The sequence below is a fragment of the Somniosus microcephalus genome, chromosome 4, assembly GCF_052327205.1.
Source record: "Somniosus microcephalus isolate GS21.2 chromosome 4, FLI_Smic_1.0, whole genome shotgun sequence".
Classification (NCBI taxonomy): domain Eukaryota; kingdom Metazoa; phylum Chordata; class Chondrichthyes; order Squaliformes; family Somniosidae; genus Somniosus; species Somniosus microcephalus.
In genome coordinates this window covers 65,006,595-65,029,517 of record NC_140990.1, presented here as the reverse complement: position 1 = coordinate 65,029,517, position 22,923 = coordinate 65,006,595, and the positions used below count along the sequence as shown (strand labels likewise).

The 22,923-nt window shown below is 50.2% G+C and overlaps 1 pseudogene; it reads left to right on the top strand.

Annotated features, from left to right (window-relative positions):
• Window positions 1–22,923, top strand: part of LOC147119080 (uncharacterized) — a 96,397-nt pseudogene that overhangs the window by 5,433 nt on the left and 68,041 nt on the right.

Genomic DNA, 22,923 nt, shown 5'->3' with positions numbered 1-22,923 from the left:
GGTGCAGAGGAGATTTACCAGAATGGTTCCGGGGATGGGGGATCTTAGCTACAAGGACAGGTTGGAGAAGCTGGATTTGTTTTCATTAGAGCAAAGGAGGTTGCGGGGTGATTTGATGGAGGTGTACAAGATTATGACGGGTTTGGAGAGGCTAGACGGGGAAAGGCTGTTCCCACTAGTTGATGGTACAAGGACTAGGGGAACACAGAATTAAGGTTTGGGCAAGAGATACAGGGAGGACGTGAGGAAAAACTTTTTTATGCAGTGAGTGGTGAGGACCTGGAACTCGCTGCCGACGGAAGTGGTGGAAGCGGAGACACTCAATGTTTTCAAGGGGAGACTGGATAGGCACTTGAGGGAAATAAACTTGCAGGGCTACGGGGATAGAGCGGGGGAATGGGACTGAGTGGATTGCTCTGCAGAGAGCCGGCACGGACTCGATGGGCCGAATGGCCGCCTTCTGTGCCGTTATGACTCTCTCCCTCTTTCATTCTTTCTCTCACAAGCAGCCCTCACACCGGGCGCCGGCTCAGTTCCCATTGAGCAGCCGCGGGGGAAGCGATGTGGGGCACGATGGGGCCAAGGCTTTGGAAGCCGCCCCTCGCTCGCTGACAATTGGGTTGATCCAGATTCCCATCATCTCCCCCCTTCCCCCCTACAAATCCAGGCTGGGGTTTATTGGAGGGTGGGGCCATTCCCAATCCCAGGAGCCCAGCCCGTTGAACACCTTCTCCCACTGGAACAGGAGCAGTGCGCAGGCACAGTTTGTGGGACCCGCAGCTCCAGCCGCCGCTCGCCCTCACACCAGGCGGCGCCACTGAGCAGGACACCCCGCGGCCCCGGGGATTGGTCCCCTCAAACATCAATCAAAGGCCAGCAGCCAATCCGCTTGGACTAGGTCCCGCCTCCAACCGCCGTCCATTGTTGGGGCAAAATTAAAAGCGCCGTGAGCGGGAGCTCAAACTGTCAATCAAAGGCCAGCCCCGCCCACTGCACCCTGCTCACTCTCCGATTGGTGGCTGCCGGGGTGGGCGGGGCGATAAAGGGCCAATCAGTGCACTCCCCGCCTCTGCCTGGGAGCTGGGCTTTGCTCAGGTGAGCAGATCACATGGGCTGGAAGGAAGGCGGCCACAAGGCAGCTTGTGAGGTCACTGGGCCTCTTGTATTGGAGAATCAAAGAGGAGGGAGTTTAAAACATACTATTACCGCACTTAATCGTCAAATAACTATTTATTTCAAAAAATAAAGCACAGTGATTTCAAATGGAAAGACTTGCATTTATATAGAGGCTTCTGCAATCTCAGGATGTCCCAAAGAGTTTACAGACAATGAATACTTGTGTTTTGTTACAGGGGGTCCGGGGAATTTTTATAACACAGGAGGGGCCTCAGAGAACCCCGGATCTACACTGTCCCATCAAACACTCCCAGGGCAGGTACAGCACGGGTTAGATATAGAGTAAAGCTCCCTCTACACTGTCCTATCAAACACTCCCAGGGCAGGTACAGCACAGGTTAGATACAGAGTAAAGCTCCTTCTACACTGTCCCATCAAACACTCCCAGAGCAGGTACAGCACGGGTTAGATACAGAGTAAAGCTCCCTCTACACTGTCCCATCAAACACTCCCAGGGCAGATACTGTAGGATTTGAAAAATTGGACTTTATATTAATAAGGGTCAAATGGCCGAAGAGGCCGTGATTTTAAAGACTGTTTTAAAAGAAGCCCAGAAAAAGGGGCATACAAAATGGCCACCATACCATGTGACCAGCTTATTGGGACACTTTAAAATGGCTCCTGCGCAACCTCAGACAGCTTTGTGGATTCAACCCACAGTAAGTTCTGGAAGCTGTTTCTGAGAGAACGAAACCAGACCCACCCATATACATATGGATTAGATGCAGATCCAGTCAAGATTGGCCTGGAGACAAAGGCCATCTAAATGTTGACCCAGACAAAAGGGGACAATTTCATATTCATGAGAACAGCACCCAGGACTAGATAACAAGATCAGCAGGACATTAAAAACAATGAAGGTCATTCCAGACCAGAGATGGGCCTTTACTGGCCGTTTAAGACATTTTAAAATGTAATAACTACCCCGCTGTGCTCCCAGCCCGCCAAAAGTAAAACAAAGACTAACCTGATTTTGGGCGGGAGACGGAAGTTTCTGGAAGAAAGGTATATCTGGAAGACTTTCGGCAGTTGGGGAGAACTTGAGGGGAGAGCTGGAGAGTTTGAATCACACTCAGAAGAAGAAGCAGGCACTCGCAGGAGGAAGAACCAAGCCAACATCGAGAAGGCTGTCTCGAAGCCGGCGTCCCGCCCCGGGGAAACACATCGGGAGATCATCGACCATCCCCGGGCCGTTACCGGAACGAGAGGCCATCGACCCAGCTTGGGAGAACAAAAAAAAAAAACCCCAAGAGAAGAAACCATCCAGCCACCCCGGTTGGAAGGAGAAGAGATAAAAAATAAACTTTAGAAGCGATGGGAGCCAGCCAAAGGCTCCTCTGACCAGGGTCGAGCCGACGATCCTTGACCCCGCTGACATCCAGGCCCACCGGTGTCCAGCCGCCCCCGACCCCCACCTCAGGAGGGAGGTGTGGCGCAGCTCGCAGGGGCTCCACGATCCACGTGGAGACGAGACGCCTGAAAGGACCAAACACAGACTCGATTTAAAAACCTTGCACTTCCTAGTGGGATTGGTGAGCATGTTTCTGGCCCTTCACAATCAGATCTAGATAGGTTTAATAAGGGGGTGGATTTAAGGGTACAATTAACATGAGCTGTTGTCCCTCGATGTTCCGTGTGTTTCCTTATTTCATGATGATCTTTGTAGAGTATAAGATGCCTGTATTTGCCTTAGTTAGTACTGTGTCGTTATGATTTGTTTTGTGTTTTTCCCTCCCATGTACTCTCTTATCGGCTTGCATTTGATTTGATATTTTTCCTTATGCAATAAAATTTCATTTTGTTTCATCAAACTTGGTCTACAAGAGTTTTCTCTACATTGTAGTTCCTGCGCCTAAGTCCAGAGTACAGAATCTAAGGGGCAAGTGGGTCGAACCACTCAAGGTTTTACTGTGCAAGAGAGAGAGGCCTCTAGAGAAAGAAACCTCAGTGAAATCTCTCAGGAAAACCCCTTACAGAAAATGGCGACCACGGCAGGACTCTGGCAGCAGGATTGCAATGTAGTAGATCCAAGTTTGAATGGTCAAAATGCAATGGATGAGAGGATAGTGGATTATGTCTTTGGCAAGGTAAATCTCACGAAACAGTGGATTTCTGATCTCTTGCTGGATGGGCGTCCGGTGGACGCAGCCATCAGGTGGACAGAGAGCAAAGAGCATAAGAAGTCAGTGGAGAAGGCAGTGTTGTTGATGTGTTACAAGAAGCAGGTCCAGATCTTGGACCGGGTCGTTGCAGCACAGGCAGCCAAGATCACAACCCAGGCAGCAGAGATAGAGGAAAAGGCCATGGGAGGGGAAAAACTCATCACAGCACTTTACGCGCTGAATCAGGAATGCCAAGTGGTAGCTAGTCAACATCAGGCCAGGATAGGGTACCTGGAGTGCCAGGTTACTGAGGCAAAGATTAATGAAACGAGGATACGGGAGAAAAACGCCCGCCTCGCACAACAGCTAAGAGCGCAGGAGGAGAGAGTAGTGGAGGTTAAGGCAGCTTACAAGCTAGCCCTCGAGCACGGGTTTAAGAGCACAGACCACGGCCCCTGCCAAAAGACCATAGAGGACCTAAGAACGGCCCTGGTAAAGGGAAAAGGCATAGTGTGCCTCGTCAGCCCGAAAGCTAGTCACATGGACTTTTTAAAGGGATCAAAACAGCCGATTCCAGCTGAGGGAATTGTGGTACCAGCCACCGAGCCCTCAGCACCGCTGAGCTATAGTGAGACCTGGCCGGAAAAGGAGGGGGTAGTGAAAGAGGAGGTAGCCGAGGTGGAGTGTGAGGAAGAACCACTGGTAGCAAAGCCGGGACCGGCACCAATGTGTCCCGCTCGGCACCAGAGGTTCGGTCCGAATGCTGCCGATGGCAGTATCGGACACCACCAGAACCAGCTCGTGGTGCCCTACGCTGGCCCGCAATTAAGGTCCATGGTGAGTCACCTCGCACGACTCACAGTAAAGGGAGATCCCTCGATTCATTTCAGGGAGATAGAGGAAACAGCAGCCATTAATGACTGTGATGATCAGGAACAGGTCAAACTGTTGCTTTTCTCCCTGGATTCCACAATCCTTCAGTGCCTCTCAGAGGATGGTGTGGAGATACCGGTGTTGGACTGGGGTGGACAAATGTAAGAAATCACACAACACCAGGTTATAGTCCAACAGCTTTATTTGAAATCACAAGCTTTCGGAGCGCTGCTCCTTCATCAGGTGAAGTGGAGAGATGCATAAAAACACAGCTTATATAGTCAGAGAATAATGTCAGACCTTCTTCTCTTTCCTGAATACCTTGTAGCCAGAAATATTAAGTTCTCAATCCTCCCCTTCTTTGAGCCAGGTCTCTGTTCTTCCCACTATTTCATTGTCCTATGTGGTGACTTGTGCCTGTGGCTCACCAACCTTATTTTCCACGCTCCGTGCATTTAAGCAAATGCACTCCAAACCTATCTTAGACTGCTTCGCATATGTCCCCCCCCCCCGTCTGATCCCTCCCATTTCTGAACTATTCTTTAATCAAGTGCTATTTGCCTCTCCATGTCCTCTGTGCACCTTGTTTCTCCTCTCTAATATTTCATCCTGGAGCCCACCCCCTGCCAAATTAGTTTAAACCCTCCCCCACAGTGCCAGTTAGTCCCAGCTCTGTTGAGGTGCAACCCGTCCACTTTGGACAGGTCCCTCCTGCCCCAGAACTGGTTCCAATGTCCCAGGAATCTGAAGTCCCCCCTTCCTGCTTCATTTCTCCAGCCACGTGTCAACCTGTCTTATCCGACTAGTCCTATACTCACGAGTGCGGTCGGCGTTGAGTGCAAGCGAGAGTTTGGAAGTGAGAGAGTTCGGACAAGTGGGAGGTGAGGGGGTGTTTCTGCCCTGTTTTTGCTCCCACTCTCAGGCTTAGCCCGCACTGCGGAAGCGAAGCAGCGAGACGAAACAACCTAACAGGCCCCACAGACAGCATTCTAAAGGGAGGTAGGTGATCAGCTGGTTAGCAGGTCCTCTTCCTTCTCTTTTATACCTTTCTAAGTTGGTAAGTCCTATTAAATAGTGGTGTGATATTCATCATCTATATCGGGGCAGAGGGTCTTCATAACTAATAATAAGAAATTTAATTAATTATATAGAATGGGTGAGCAGGTGATGTGTTACTGCTGCGAAATGTGGGAGCCGGTGGACACCTTTGATGCTCACGGTGAATACATTTGCGACAAGTGTTTGCTGCTAGAGGAACTCCGGCACTGTATTGAGGTGCTTGAAACCGAGCTTCAGACACTGCGACACATCAGGGAGGGGGAGAAGTACCTGGACTCCATGTTTCAGAAGGTAGTTACACCTATGAAATTAATTAATTCAGATGTTGTCAGGGACAGGATGATGTGACTATGAATGAGGCAGGTACGGGGATCCAGGAGGTAGTGTTGGAGGAGCCGCAGCCCTTGCTCTTGTCAAGCAGGTTCGAGGCTCTTACTCCCTGTGGGGACGGGAACGGGGACTGCAGGGGGGATGAGCAACCTGGCCACAACACCGTGGAACAGGGGCCATTCAAGAGGAGGGAGTAAAAAGAAATGTTGTAGTGGTAGGGCATAGTATCATTAGGGGGATAGATAGGGTTCTCTGCAATCGAGATCGGGAGTCCCGAAGGCTGTGTTGTCTGCCAGGGTTAAGGACATCTCTTCTGGGTGGGAAAGAAACTTGGAGGGGGAGGATCCAGTTGTCGTGGTCCATGTTGGTACAAACGATGTAGATAGGACAAGGAAGAAGGTTCTGTTAAAGGAGTATGAGCAGCTAGGGGTCAAATTAAAAAACAGAACCTCAAGGGTCTGGGTTACTACCTGAGCCATGAGCGAATTTGGCTAGGGTAAATAAAATTGAAGAGTTAAATGCGTGGCTCAAAGACTGGTGTGGGAGAAATGGGTTTTGCTTCTTGGGACACTGGCATCAGTACTGGGACAGGAGGGAGATGTTCCATTGGGACGGACTTCACTTGGCCAGTGCTGGGACTAGAATCCTGGCGAATCATATAATTAGGGCTGTAGCGAGGGCTTTAAACTAATTAGTGGGGGGGGGGGGGAGGTTTCTGGAGAGCAAATAATAAAAATGACAACGGAGAAGGTCATAGACCTAGGTAGCAGTAGGGGAATTAAAAACACAGCGTGTCAGGAAGGGACAGAAGGTATGGAGTAAAAGGTAAAGTAGTAAAAGGGGAAAAAGCAGGAACTAAGTGTCACAAAACATATTTGAAAGTTCTTTATCTGAATGCACGTAGCATTCGTAACAAAATGGACAAGTTAACGGCACAAATAACTACATATGGGTGTGATCTTGTGGCCATTACAGAAACATGGCTGCAGAGTGACCATGACTGGGAATTAAACATACCAGGGTATTTAACAATCAGGAAGGACAGGCAGGAAGGAAGGGGAGGTGGGGTGGCTATGTTAATAAAGGAAGGAATCACTGTAATACAGAGAAATGATATTGGGTCAAAGGATCAGGATAGCGAAACAGTTTGGGTGGAGATAAGGAATAATAAGGGGAAAAAAACACTAGTGGGCGTAGTCTATAGGCCTCCGAACAGTTGCAACTCTGTTGGACGGAGTATCAATCAGGAAATAGTTGAGGCTTGTAATAAGGGAACATCTATAATTATGGGGGATTTTAACTATCATATTAATTGGACAAATCAAATTGGGCAGGGCTGCCTTGAGGATGAGTTCATTGAGTGTATTAGGGATGGGTTTCTTGAGCAGTATGTAACTGAACCGACCAGGGGGCAAGCAACCTTAGATCTGGTCCTGTGTAACGAGACAGGATTAATTAAAAATGTCCTAGTAAAGGATCCCCTTGGAATGAGTGACCATAACATGGTTGAATTCCATATTCAATTAGAGGGTGAGAAGGTTGGATCTCAAAGAAGCGTGCTGAGCTTGAATAAAGGAGACTATGAAGGTATGAGAGCGGAATTGAGTAGAGTGGATTGGGAAAATAGATTAAAGGGTAAGACGATACATGATCAGTGGTGTACATTTAAGGAGTTATTTTACAACTTCCAAAAAATATATATTCCACTGAGAAGAAAAGGGTGTAAAAGAAAAGATAGCCATCCGTGGCTAAGTAAAGAAATTAAGGATAGTATTCGACTAAAAACAAGGGCATATAAGGTAGCCAAATCTAGTGGGAGGATAAAGGATTGGGAAAACTTTAAAAGACAGCAAAAAATAATGAAAAGATTGATTAAGAAAGGGAAGATAGATTATGAAAGTAAATTAGCAAAAAATATAAAAACAGATAGTAAGAGTTTTTCTGGTTATATAAAAAGAAAAAGGGTGGCTAAAGTAAATGTTGGTCCCTTAGAGGATGAGACCGGGAAATTAATGGTGGGAAATATGGAGATGGCAAAAACACAATGAATATTTTGTATCAGTCTTTACAGTAGAAGACACTAAGAATATCCCAACACTGGACAAACAGGGGGCTATAGGGGGGGGGAGGAGCTAAACACGATCAAAATCACTAAGGAAGTGCTACTCGGTAAAATAATGGGACTCAAGGCGGATAAATCACCTGGACCTGATGGCTTACATCCTAGGGTCTTGAGGGAAGTGGCGGTAGGGATTGTGGATGCATTGGTAATAATTTTCCAAAACTCCCTGGACTCAGCAAAGGTCCCAGCAGACTGGAAAACTGCTAATGTAACACCCTTATTTAAAAAGGGCAGTAGACAGAAGGCTGGAAACTATAGACCGGTTAGCTTAACATTTGTGGTAGGTAAAATTTTGGAGTCCATTATTAAGGAGACAGTAACAGGACATTTGGATAATCATAATTTAATAGGACAAAGTCAGCATGGTTTTATAAAGGGGAAGTCATGTTTGACAAATTTGCTGGAGTTCTTTAAGGAAGTAACATACAGGGTGGATAAAGGGGAACCAGTGGATGTCGACTTCCAAAAGGCATTTGACAAGGTGCCACACAAAAGATTATTGCTTAAGATAAAAAATCACGGGATTGGGGGTAATATTCTGGCATGGATAGAAGATTGGCTATCTAACAGAAAGCAGAGAGTTGGGATAAATGGTTCATTCTCAGACTGGCAATCAGTAACTAGTGGTGTTCCGCAGGGGTCAGTGCTGGGTCCCCAACTCTTTACAATCTATATTAACGATTTGGAGGAGGGGACCGAGTGTAACATATCAAAGTTTGCAGATGATACTAAGATGGGAGGGAAAGTCGTGAGTGAGGAGGACATAAAATACCTGCAAGGGGACATCGACAGGCTAAGTAAGTGGGCAGAGATTTGGCAGATGGAATACAATACTGGAAAGTGTGAGGTTATGAACTTTGGCAGGAAAAATCGTAGAGCAAGTTATTATCTTAATGGCAAGAAACTGGAAAGTACTGAAGTACAAAGGGATCTGGGGGTCCTGGTGCACGAAACTCAAAAGGTTAGTATGCAGGTGCAGCAAGTGATTAAGAAGGCCAATGGAATGTTGGCTTTCATTGCTAGGGGGATAGAATATAAAAATAGGGAGGTATTGCTTCAGTTGTACAAGGTATTGGTGAGACCACACCTGGAATACTGCATACAGTTTTGGTGTCCATACTTAAGTAAAGACATACTTGCTCTCGAGTCAGTACAAACAAGGTTCACTCGGTTAATCCCGCGGATGAGGGGATGGACATATGAGGAGAGGTTGAGTAGATTGGGACTCTACTCATTGGAGTTCAGAAGAATGAGAGGCGATCTTATTGAAACATATAAGATTGTGAAGGGGTTGGATCGGGTGGATGCGGGGAGGATGTTGCCGATGATGGGTGAAACTAGAACTAGGGGGCATAGTCTTAGAATAAGGGGCTGCTCTTTCAAAACTGAGATGAGGAGGAACTACTTCACTCAGAGGGTGGTAGGTCCATGGAATATGCTGCCTCAAAAAGCTGTAGAAGCTACATCATTACATAAATTTAAAACAGAAATAGACAGTTTCCTAGAAGTAAAGGGAATTAAGGGTTACGGGGAGTGGGCAGGAATTTGGACAGGAGTCTAGGTTCGGATCGGACATGGCCCTGTAGGTAGCGGAGCGGGCCCAGGGGCCGTGTAGCCTGATCCTGCTCCTATTTCGTGTGTCTAATTCTGTTAGATTCAGGAGATGGTTCTGTGATAGTAGATTGGCAGCTAGGATCAGATCAGCCATGATCTTATTGAATGGCAGAGCAGGCTCGAGGGGCCGATTGGCCTACTCCTGCTCCTATTTCTTATGTTCTTATGTAACAAGGTCCCGCCCTCGACACGATTCTGGAGGAGGTGGAGTTGGAGGACGGAGGTCCCGCCCTCGACTCAAGCGTGGGGGAGGTAGAAATTGGGGGCAGAGATTCTCCACCTGTAGGGACAGGTGAGGAGCCGTCTGCCACAGGCCCAATTCCCGAAGGGGTGGAGCCTGAGGGGAGGGAGCCGAAGCCCACAGTCGTGGAAGAGCCACGGGCTGTGCGAGCTGAAGTCCCACCCGAAGGTCCACTCACCAAGGGAGCCTGCCCGAATCCCAAAGGGGCGGAGCCTGAGGGAAGGGAGCCGAAGCCCACAGTCGTGAAATAGCCACGGGCTGTGAGAGCTAAGGTCCCACCCGAAGGTCCACTCGCTAAGGGAGCCACGCCCAAAGTACCTTTTCGCAGGTCGACTCGAACGCCTCAGCCTGTAAAACCTTGGCCCGATTCCCCTGCTCCCAGTAAACGCCGACTTGAGAAATTCTTGACAAAACGCAGTCCCCAATTAACAGCAAAAGGCTGCGGGGAACCCAAGGAACAGGTCACTGCAGCCCCGCCACAGGGAGCGGCGAGCTGCAGTCCAATCAGGGATTAGGCAAGCCGCCCGGGGATGGGCGGCGCTGTACATAAGTTTAGGTTCAAGTTTAAGGTGTGTAAATATATTAAGGGGATTAGAGTTTAAGTAGTTTTAAATTTGCCCAGTATGTGTGTTGTTTTGGATCGAGGTCGAAAGACCCGAACATGCCGTCGCCGAAGCCAGAATCTCTCGGGAGCCTGGCTATATTGTTTGATTTATTACAGGAGCCAGTAAAGATGAGAGGGATCCTCATCGCGTTCGTAATTATCGGATGGAGCTGGGCCTAGCGGGGCCACACCAAGGACTCCACGATTTATGGGTGCTCTGGAAATAGAGGCCCCATCACGACTGACGGAACTGGCTCACGGGACGCTGAAGAGACTGCTGCCTACTTCCATGAAGGGAGATGGCCAGGCTGGCTGGGGTCGAACTCTACTGAATACTCCAGCCAGACGGGGTGAAATGAAGAGTAGATTTGCCTTTCTAAATCTAGGCTTTATTAACCTTAAAAACCCAGCAGCACATCTTCAACACCCAGTCCCAACCAAGGCTGTAGAGAACTGAATTTAAGATGGCCACCACAAATCACATGACATCAACTACCAATGAGTTTACAGCATATATCTCAAGGCAGGAAACAGACAACCAATCACAATACATCTTACAAAACAAGAATAATCACCACATGGGGTTTGCATACAAAGAAATGTCTCTTGATGTGCCCCAGGGTGCGGATCATTGCACCCAGGATCAGCGTCACCGTGGGCAAGATTTGCTTGAACTGTTTGGGACATGTACCTTTGGTGGTGGCTGTGCAAGTTGAGTAGCACCATGAAGAATTCAACTGTGGAATGGGAGAGATTGGGTAATAACACCCATCGGACAATAACGGGAACTCACAGGGGGTTGAGTGTCTGTTGGGACAAATGGTGGGAACCAGATGAGGGGATCTACATCTGTATGTGGGGTTCAGAACGCGCTTGCCCCACAGGCGTCTCCATCTTTTTCCAAAGACAGTGGCAGGATGCTGGACAAGGAATGAGGTGGGACGTCAGCACATGGGCGTGCGGAGTCCCATACTCTCAGATCCCAGTAAACGTCACTGAGCTCATCACCCGACCCCGCAAGCCCCTGCCCACAATTCCAGTAGCTAAAGCCCTCAAGGAAGGGTGCCCCACCACGATAAAGGGACCCGGGAACGGAATGGTATTGGTACGCACAGGTCAGGTACTGTACCAAGGGGTCCACTACGCGGTGGCTTCGGTGATTTTAAACCTCACTGAGGTAAGATTGCCAGCGTGGTGCCCCAGGGAAATGGAGCAATTATACCAGGTCCTGTTAACAAACATGTTTAAACAGTTTTACAAATTCGACTTTGCCGATGTTGACAGAGCCGAATTGTACACCACACCACATGAGGTCTTGGACAGAATAGGGAGGCAAAGAAGGGGTGCAGTAAATTATATTTTCACAGCTTTTAATACAGGAACTTCCGTCATCAACACACTGGATGACGTGGTGCTGCAAACCCAGTGGTTTGAAAACACAGTTAAGAAAGATACTGACTGATGAGAATAAGGTAGTGGGTTCTGAGTTACACGAGGACCAGGCCATGACACTACACTTAAGAGATAATAGCTGAGCTGGAGAAACACGCCAGAACAGTAAATGCCCTCATCAGGGAGGATCGGAATGCGTCCGATCAGGCTGCGCAGAACGAAGCTTGTGTGCTATACGGGGCGTGGTTACTGGGCGAGGGCCACAGTAATCTGGAGGATTTAAAGCAAGATTTAGTCCCCTCCTGGATCAGCAACAAGCACCTCGCAGCCCTCCACCCTTTTGAGAATGCATTGAGTCCGTGCCAGCTCAGACTAGCTTCAGAGGCCTACCCAGTCTCAGTGGACTGTGGACGGTCTAATCACACCATTATGGGTATAGTGGTAAGAATGCCGGTGATGGGAAAGACAGCAAAACCCGCCCCGGTATACAGGGTGGAGAACATTGGAGTCATTCAGGGGGGTGCGCACATTCGCTACACGGGGGTCCCACCTTACGTCATTCAATGGGAGCATGCAATGATGGGTACCGACCTCTCGGGGTGCCCGAGCCGGGGAGCACACATCATCCTGTGTCCCCAGCATTTGAATGCCCATTCAAAACCACAGTGCGGGTTCAGAACTGCTGGCGCGAAGCCTATAAATTGAACCATGGAGGCAATGGCACAAGGCCATGTGCCCCCGCAGGTGGCATATATAGGTGGGACATACTGTGTCACCACGGCAGCGCCCCACTACCAGCATGGACAGCACGGTTGGTGTCCGGTTAGTGACAGCAGCTTCTGTTTCAAGCGCAGGGCAGAAGTTCAAGTGGCCCAAGAGCGAATTGTCCCCATTCCTGAACCTTCCACTGTTCACATCACTGTAAAAGAGAATTTCACCGATTTTCAGCAATTCGTTGCACATTTTGGATATATCATTCCCCCTCTCCCTGAACACCTCACCAAGATATTAAAAGCTGTTGTTGTTTCACATAAACACTTCTACACACTGGAGCAGAAGACTTTAGAGATAGGGGCAGACATATTGGACATAGTGACCCCACCGTGGTGGGACCTGTTCACTAATATAGAAGTCCCTTCCTAGATTAGGATAGCCTCCCACATTCTTGTAGTGTGCCAGGTTGTCATTGCAGTTTATTTACTGTTTGTACACTGTTAAAAAGGTCAAACATTCGCAAAAGTCTGAGAATAGAGGGGAATGGAGGGAGCATTATGTGCGGGTAGAAGAAACACCCGTGTAGATTTTTGCTGCTTTGTATAAAGTTAAAGTTTTCCCTCCCTCCTCTGTATTATTTTTGAAATGTATTCATGTGCATTGTGATTTTCGTGTGTCCTCTATTTTATTATTGAAGTCTTATTAGATGTGATGTTATTAAAAGGGTAATGTGTAAGCATTAGGTGATGTAGGGGTATAAGGGCCCCCTCCACGCCTGGAAGTAAGTTGTTAGATTTTAACTCCAAGGTATTGCCATCTGTAGATGCTCAATGTACACTAGATTTTTCTGAAATGGGAAATGCATGTGTCGTGGGGTCATAGATAGGTAAATACTGGGGATGGTTAGAATGTGGAAAGTCAGAAAATTTTGCTCACCCAGAATTATGATACTTCAAGCAAGTTACAGTATCATCAGGGGGGAGTGTAGGATTCACAAAATTGGACTTTATATTAATAAGGGTCAAATGGCAGAAGAGGCCGTGATTTTAAAGACTGTTTTAAAAGCCCAGAAAAAGGGGCATACAAAATGGCCACCATACCATGTGACCAGCTTATTGGGACACATTAAAATGGCTCCTGCGCAACCTCAGACAGCTTTGTGGATTCAACCCACAGTAAGTTCTGGAAGCCGTTTCTGAGAGAACGAAACCAGACCCACCCATATACATATGGATTAGATGCAGATCCAGTCAAGATCGGCCTGGAGACAGAGGCCATCCAAATGTTGACCCAGACAAAAGGGGACAATTTCATATTCATGACAACAGCACCCAGGACTAGATAACGAGATCAGCAGGACATTAAAAACAATGAAGGTCATTCCAGACCAGAGATGGGCCTTTACTGGCAGTTTAAGACATTTTAAAATATAATAACTACCCCGCTGTGCTCCCAGCCTGCCAAAAATAAAACAAAGACTAACCTGCTTTTGGGCGGGAGACAGAAGTTTCTGGAAGAAAGGTATATCTGGAAGACTTTTCGGCAGTTGGGGAGAACTTGAGGGGAGAGCTGGAGAGTTTGAATCACACTCAGAAGAAGAAGCAGGCACTCGCAAGAGGAAGAACCAAGCCAACATCGAGAAGGCCGTCTCGAAGCCGGCGTCCCGCCCCAGGGAAACACATCGGGAGATCATCGACCATTCCCGGGCCGTTGCCGGAACGAGAGGCCATCGACCCAACTTGGGAGAACAAAAAAAAATTAAAAACCCCAAGAGAAGAAACCTTCCAGCCACCCCGGTTGGAAGGAGAAGAGATAAAAATAAACTGAAGAAGCGATGGGAGCCAGCCCAAGGCTCCTCTGACCAGGGTCGAGCCGACGATCCTCGACCCCGCCGACATCCAGGCCCACCGGTGTCCAGCCGCCCCCGACCCCCACCTCAGGAGAGAGGTGTGGCGCAGCTCGTAGGGGCTCCACGATCCACGTGGAGACGAGACGCCTGAAAGGACCAAACACAGACTCGATTTCAAAACCTTGCACTTCCTAGTGGGATTGGTGAGCATGTTTCTGGCCCTTCACAATCAGATCTAGATTGGTTTAATAAGGGGGTGGATTTAAGGGTACAATTAACATGAGTTGTCGTCCCTCGATGTTCCGTGTGTTTCCTTATTTCATGATGATCTTTGTAGAGTATAAGATGCCTGTATTTGCCTTAGTTAGTACTGTGTCGTTATGATTTGTTTTGTGTTTTTTCCTCCCATGTACTCCCTTATCTGCTTGCATTTGATTTGATATTTTTCCTTATGCAATAAAATTTCATTTTGTTTCATCAAACTTGGTCTATAAGAGTTTTCTCTACATTGTAGTTCCTGCCCCTAAGTCCAGAGTACAGAATCTAAGGGGCGAGTGGGTTGAACCACTCAAGGTTTACTGTGCAAGAGAGGCCTCTAGAGAAAGAAACCTCAGGGAAATCTCTCAGGAAAACCCCTTACAGTAGAGCACGGATTAGATACAGAGTAATGCTCCCTCTATACTGTCCCATCAAACACTCCCAGGGCAGGTACAGCACGGGATAGATACAGTGTAAAGCTCCCTCTACACTGTCCCATCACACACTCCCAGGGCAGGTACAGCACGGGTTAGATACAGAGTAAAGCTCCCTCTGCACTGTCCCGTCAAACACTCCCGGGGCAGGTACAGCAAGGGTTAGATACAGAGTAAAGCTCCCTCTACACTGTCCCATCAAACACTCCCGGGGCAGGTACAGCACGGGTTAGATACAGAGTAAAGCTCCCTCTACACTGTCCCATCAAACACTCCCGGGGCAGGTACAGCACGGGTTAGATACAGAGTAAAGCTCCCTCTACACTGTCCCATCAAACATCCCCAGGGCAGGTACAGCACGGGTTGGATACAGAGTAAAGCTCCCTCGACACCACCCCATCAAACACTTCCAGGACTGGTACAGCACGGGTTAGATACAGAGTAAAGCTCCCTCTACATTGCCCTATCAAACACTGCCAGGGCAGGTACAGTACGGGTTAGATACAGAGTAAAGCTCCTTCTGCACTATCCCATGAAGCATCCAACCCCTGCAGTCACTTGTGAACTCACTGGTGTTTCAGCAGGTTAGATGACTGAGTGAATCCCTTCCCACACGTGGAGCAGGTGAACGGCCTCTCCCCAGTGTGAGTGCGTTGGTGTTTCAGCAGATCCCTTCTGCTTTTAAAGCTCTTCTCACAGTCAGAACATTTAAACAATCTCTTATTAGAGTGAACAAGTTGGTGTGCAGTGAGGCTGGAGGAGTTAGTGAATCCCTTCCCACACACACAGCAGGTCAATGGCCTCTCCCCAGTGTGAATATGCCGGTGTGTCGGAACGTGGCATAATTTAGTGAATCCCTTCCCACACATGGAGCAGGTGAATGGTCTCTCCCTAGTGTGACTGCGTCGATGAGTTTCCAGCTTGGATCGGTAACTGAATCCCTTCCCACATTTCCACCGTTTCTCTGTGGTGCGGGTGCCCGTGTGTCTCTCGAGGTTGGACGATCGGTTGAAGCCTCGTCCACACACAGAACACGTGTACAGTTTCTCCCCAGTGTGAACGGTGTGATATTTTTTCAGGCTGTGTAACTGGTTAAAGCTCTTTCTACAGTCAGTGCTCTGGAACACTCTCACTCGGGTGTGTGTGTCTCCGTGCTTTTCCAGTCACACTGGTGTTTGAAATCTTTTCCCACAGACAGAACAAACATTTCTCCTTCCACATTCAAAGGCCGATGATATTCAGGTCCTGATGAATTGAGTGACTCTGTCAGATCTTGACGTGATGTTTGGTTTGAGTTCCCCGTCTGCAAATCCTCCCCTTCTAATACCCTGTAAATGGAGTTTACAAAAGTCATCACTGTAAGTACAGGATAGAAATTCATGACAATTCTAGTTTCTATGGAACATTCTTTCCTCTCTTGTTCCCCCAAAGCTGTAAATCCCCATCCCACACACTCTCCCTCCTCCCTGTGCTGAAATCCAAACCCATCGCACAATCTCCAACATTTTTTCATCTGCACACATTTTTCTTCCTCCCCTGAAGGTGCTGACTCTGGCTGGGTTCAGTTCTACACTCACTGGTTCCACTCCCTCTCCCCTGAAGGTGCTGACTCTGGCTGGGTTCAGTTCTACACTCACTGGTTCTCCTCTCTCTCCCCCCCCGAAGATGTTGACTCTGGCTGGGTTCAGTTCTACACTTACTGGTTCCCGTCTCTCTCCTCCCCTGAAGGTGCTGACTCTGGCTGGGTTCAGTTCTACACTTACTGGTTCCCCTCCCTCTCCTTCCCTGAAGGTGCTGACTTTCCCTGGGTGCAGTTCTACGCTCACTGGTTCCCCACCCTCTCCTCCCCTGAAGGTGCTGACTCTGGCTGGGTGCAGTTCTACGCTCACTGGTTCCCCTCTCTTTCCTCCCGAAGCTGCTGATCTGAATGGATTCAGCTGTACACTCACTGGTTCCGCACCTTATGAACTACTTCGGGCATTTTGTTAAACACACACACAACAGACACACATTAATCAAATGGGAGATCACCTACGCAGGAGCAGCCAGCGGTGTGGAGCCTCCTGAGAGTCCAGCCCCTTTCCAGCCAGTATTTACAGGAGCTGGGTCACGGAAAGGAGTCTAATTTAAATTACTGATATATTTATTCACACAAACCAGCCCCAAAATAATGAATAATTTCTCCTTTATTTACAGACGCTCTCTGACCAGTCACCATTTCTCCTTCATTTACAGACATCCCCTGACCAGTCACCATTTCTCCTCATTTACAGACGCTCCCTGACCAGTCCCCATTTCGCCTACATTTACAGACGCTCCCTGACCAGTCCCCATTCCTCCTCCATTTACAGACGCTCCCTGACCAGTTACCTTTTCTCCTCCATTTACAGATGCTCCTTGACTTGTCACCATTTCTCCTCCATTTCAAAACTGGGCATCCATGAGGCGCTGTCGGCCATTAGCAGCAGCAGAATTGTATTCAACCACAATCTGTAACCTCATGGCCCGGCATATCCCTCACTCTACCATTACCATCAAGCCAGGAGATCAACCCTGGTTTAACGAAGAATGCAGGAGAGCATGTCGGGAACAGCACCAGGCATACCGAAAAATGAGGTGTCAACCAAGTGAGGCTACAACACAGGACTACTTGCATGCCAAACAACGGAAGCAACATGCGGTAGACAGAGCTAAGCGATCTCACAACCATCGGATCAAATCAAAGCTCTGCAGTCCTGCCACATCCAGTCGTGAGTGGTGGTGGACAATTAAACAGTTACCAGGAGGAGGAGGCTCCAAAAATATCCCCATCCTCAATGATGGTGGAGCCCAGCACGAGAGTGCAAAAGACAAGGCTGAAGCATTTACAACTATCTTCAGCTAGAAGTGCCGAGTGGATGATCCATCTCGGCCTCCTCCTGAGGTCCCCAGCATCACAGATGCCAGTCTTCAGCCCATTCAATTCACTCCACGTGATGTCAAGAAACGGCTGAAGACACTGGATACTGCAAAGGCTATGGGCCGTGACAACATTCCGGCAATAGTACTGAAGACTTGTGCTCCAGAACTAGCTGCGCCCCTAGCCAAGCTGTTCCAGTACAGCTACAACACTGGCATCTACCCGGCAATGTGGAAAATTGCCCAAGTATGTCCTGTCTACAAAAAGCAGGACAAATCCAACCCGGCCAATTACCGTCCCATCAGTATACTCTCAATCATCAGCAAAGTGATGGAAGGTGTCGACAGTGCTATCAAGCGGCACTTACTCAGCAATAACCTGCTAACTGACGCCCAGTTTGGGTTCCGCCAGGGCCACTCAGCTCCTGACCTCATTACAGCCTTGGTCCAAACATGGAGAAAAGAGCTGAACTTAAGAGGTGAGGTGAGAGTGACTGCCCTTGACATCAAGGCAGCATTTGATCGAGTGTGGCATCAAGGAGCCCTAGCAAAACTGAAGTCAATGGGAATCAAGGGGAAAACTCTCCATTGGTTGGAATCATACCTAGCACAAAGGAAGTTGGCTGTGGTTGTTGGAGGTCATTCATCTCAATCATATGACATCACTGCAGGAGTTCCTCAGGGCAGTGTCCTAGGCCCAACCATCTTCAGCTGTTTCATCAATGACCTTCCCTCCATCATAAGGTCAGAAGTGGGGATGTTCGCTGATGATTGCACACTGTTCAGCACCATTCGAGACTCGTCAGATACTGACACAGTCCGTGTCCATATGCAGCAAGACCTGGACAACATTCAGACTTGGGCTGACAAGTGGCAAGTAACATTCGCACCACACAAGTGCCAGGCAATGACCATCTCCAACAAGTGAGACTCTAACCATCTCCCCTTGACATTCAATGGCATTACCATCGCTGAATCCCCCACTATCAACATCCTGAGGGTTACCATTGATCAGAAACTGAACTGGACCAGCCATATAAATACTGTGGCTACAAGAGCAGGCCAGAGGCTGGGAATTCTGCGGCGAGTGTCTCACCTCCTGACTCCGCAAAGCCTTACCACCAACTACAAGGCACAAGTCAGGAGTGTGATGGAATACTCTCCACTTGCCTGGATGAGTGCAGCTCCAAACCATTCAGGATAAAGCAGCCCGCTTGATTGGCACTCCATCCACCACCTTCAACATTCACTCCCTCCACCACCGGCGCACTGTGGCTGCAGTGTGTACCATCTACAAGATGCACTTCAGCAACTCGCCAAAGCTCCTTCAACAGCACCTTCCAAACCCGCGACCTCTACCACTTAGAAGGACAAGGGCAGCAGACGCATGGGCTCTCTATGCGGGAGTCCTCCCCTGTTCTATCGGGGATTTGGCCTGGAGGGTGTTGCACAGAGCAGTTCCGTGCAATAGATTTTTAAGTAGGTTTACGGACTCCCAGACCGCCTGTTTGTTTTGCGGTCTGGAGGAGTCCGTCTTTCACGTTTACACGGGGTGTGAGAGGTTGCAGCCCCTCTTCCATTTTTTGAAGGGGCTGCTCCTCAAATTTTGGTTGCACTTCAGTCCCACGCTCCTGATCTACGGTCACCCCGTGCGGAGGGGAGCGGGCAGGTCGGAGGACCTCCTCGTGGGCCTGCTCCTGGGCCTGGCCAAGAAAGCCATTAATTGGTCCAGGCAGCGGGCGGTCGAGGGGGTCGTCCGGCCGGATTGCCTCCCTCTCTTCCGCGGCCATGTTCGCGGCCGGGTGGCCCTGGAGATGGAGCACGCGGTGTCCACCGGCGAGCTCGAGCTCTTTCGAGACCGGTGGGCGCCGCGGGGACTGGAGTGCGTAGTTGGTTTAAACCACCAGATTTTAATTTAAGGGGTTAAGTTTTGTTTCGGGGTTTATTGGATTGGGTGTATTTGTTTAATGTTTTTGTTTTATTGATTTAAACAAAAGAGGAGCAGACGCATGGGAACATCACCACCTACAAGTTCCCCTCCAAGCCACACACCATCCTGACTTGGACCTGTATCGCCATTCCTTCACTGTCGCTGGGCCAAAATCCTGGAACTCCCTTCCTAACAGCATTGTGGGTGTACCTACACCATATGGACTGCAGCGGTTCAAGAAAGCGGCTCACCACCATCTTCTCAAGGGCAATCAGGGATGGGCACTAAATGCAGGCCTAGCCAGCGACGCCCACATCCCATCAAAGAAAGAATTTAAAAAAAAATTCAGACGCTCCCTGACCAGTCACCATTTCTCCTGCATTTACAGACGCTCCCTGACTTCCTGTCTGTCCCGGAGTTTGGCGCGGGATCCCTTTGCTGAGCGAATCGAGAGAAACCGGGAAGCAGGGTGGATAATGTTGAGTGTTTTAATAATGGGGCCTGGGGCCGCACTCGGGGTGCGAGTGGCCCGCGTACCCCCGGGGTTCATGAACCCGCTCCCTGACCTCGGGGTGTGAGCGGCCCGCGTCCCCCCGGGGTTCATGAACCCGCTCCCTGAGCTAAGGGTGTGAGCGGCCCGCGTCCACCCGGGGTTCATGAACCCGCTCCCTGAGCTCAGGGTGTGAGCGGCCCGCATCCCCCCGGGGATTCATGAACCCCCTCCCTGAGCTCGGGGTGTGAGCGGCCCGCATCCCCCCGGGGATTCATGAACCCCCTCCCTGAGCTCGGGGTGTGAGCGTCCCGCGTCCCCCCGGGGTTCATGAACCCGCTCCCTGAGCTCGTGGTGTGAGCGTCCCGCGTCCCCCCGGGGTTCATGAACCCGCTCCCTGAGCTCGGGGTGTGAGCGGCCCGCATCCCCCCGGGGGGTCATGAACCCGCTCCCTCAGCTCGGGGTGTGAGCAGCCCGCGTCCCCCCGGGGTTCATGAACCCGCTCCCTGAGCTCGGGGTGTGAGCGGCCCGCTGCCCGCGTCCCCCCGGGGTTCATGAACCTGCTCCCTGAGCTCGGGGTGTGAGCGGCCCGCGTCCCCCCCGGGGTTCATGAACCCGCTCCCTGAGCTCGGGGTGTGAGCGGCCCGCGGCCCCCCGGGGTTCATGAACCCGCTCCCCGAGCTCTCTCACCTGATGTGTCAGCGGCTGCTGCCAAGGTCTGCGCATGCTCAGCTCACACTGCCCGGGTGATTGACGGGAGCTTCCGACCAATAGGGAGCGAGCGGGGCGGGGCTGGAGGACCGAGCGGGCGGCGGGTCCTTCAACCAATCGGAGTGTGGGAGGGGCGGGACTTGACCTTTAAACCGGAACAACAGATGGAGCTTAGCGGGAGAGGTTGATTGTTGGGCAGTGTGAACTGAGTATGCGCGGACTTTGGCCGCTGACACATCAGGTGAGAAAGCTCAGGGAGCGGGTTCATGAACCCCGGGGGGACGCGGGCCGCTCACACCCCGAGCTCAGGGAGCGGGTTCATGAACCCCGGGGGGACGCGGGCCGCTCACACCCCGAGCTCAGGGAGCCGGTTCATGAACCCCGGGGGGACGCGGGCCGCTCACACCCCGAGCTCAGGGAGCGGGTTCATGAACCCCAGGGGGACGCGGGCCGCTCACACCCCGAGCTCAGGGAGCGGGTTCATGAACCTCGGGGGGATGCGGGCCGCTCACACCCCGAGCTCAGGGAGCGGGTTCATGAACCCCGGGGGGATGCGGGCTGCACACACCCCGAGTGCGGCCCCAGGTCCCATTATTAAAACACTCAACGTTATCTTCATCACACACACCCGGGGTGGGCCTCAGGCCCCGAACAAGAGCCTCCAACAAGGCGTTTGCCCCGAGCGGGGCGGCAGCTGCGGGGCTTTCTCCCGGTGACAGGCCCAGGGTAACGGCCGCCATCTTGAGAGGCTCGGGGCTGCAGGGCGCATGCGCGGCCCCCTTGGCCAGGAACCAGGAGGAGAGAATCTTGTCAATTTCTATCCTGGACTCACAGTGATGGTTTTTGTAAACTCCTTTTACAGGCTGTGAGAAGGGCAGCATTTGCACACCGCAAACTCAGACCAAACATCACATCAACATCTGACAGAGTCACACCATTCATCAGGACCTGAATATCATCGGCCTTTGAATGTGGAAGGAAAAATGTTTGTTCTGTCTGTGGGGAAAGATTTCAAACATCAGTGTGACTGGAAAAGCACTGAGACACACACACCCGAGTGAGAGTGTTCCAGTGCACTGACTTTGGAAAGAGCTTTAACCAGTTACACAGCCTGAAAAAACATCGCAACATTCGCAGCGGGGAGAAACTACACGTGTTCTGTGTGTGGACGAGGCTTCAACTGATTTTCTAAACTGGAGAGACACAAGGACACCCGCACCATGGAGAAACCATGGAAATGTGGGGACTGTGGGAAGGGATTCAATTACCCATACCAGCTGGAAACTCATCGACGCAGTCACACCGGGGAGAGGCCATTCACCTGCTCCGTATGTGGGAAGGGATTCACTCAGTCATCGCACTTGCTGACACACCAGCGAGTTCACACTGGGGAGAGACCATTCACCTGCTCTGTGTGTGGGAAGGGATTCACTCACTCATCCCCGCTCCGAACACACCAGCTTATTCACACTGGGGAGAGACCTTTTAAATGCTCTGACTGTGGGGACAGCTTTAAAAGTTCTGCAGAGCTTATGAGACACCAGCGAATTCATACTGGGGAGAGGCCGTTCACCTGCTCCGTGTGTGGGAAGGGATTCACTCAGTCATCCGACCTTTTGACACACCACCGAGTTCACACTGGGGAGAGGCCGTTCACTTGCTCCGTATGTGAGAAGGGATTCACTCTGGTAGGCAACCTGCTGAGACATCAACGAGTTCACACTGGGGAGAGGCCGTTCATCTGCTCTGTGTGTGGAAAGGGATACACTCAGCACTCCAGCCTGCTGACACACCAGCGACTTCACACTGGGGAGCGGCCATTCACCTGCTCCGTGTGTGGGAAGGGATTCACTCAGTCATCGAACCTGCTGGCACACCAGCGAGTTCACAAGTGACGGCAGGGGTTAGATTCTGCTGTTATTGCTGCTGTTAATCACATCCAGGACTGAACCATGTTCATTCTGACAGTTGTTTCTGCTGATGTCAGTAATTCCTGTAACTGGGCTGGAGTTTAATATTCTGGATATATGTCAAATAAATCAGCTTTGTTTTAATCACGTTGTAGATGTTTGTCTTTCCCATCTGAGTGTTTAGCATCACCTGGCTGGAGCTCAGAAAGGACAATC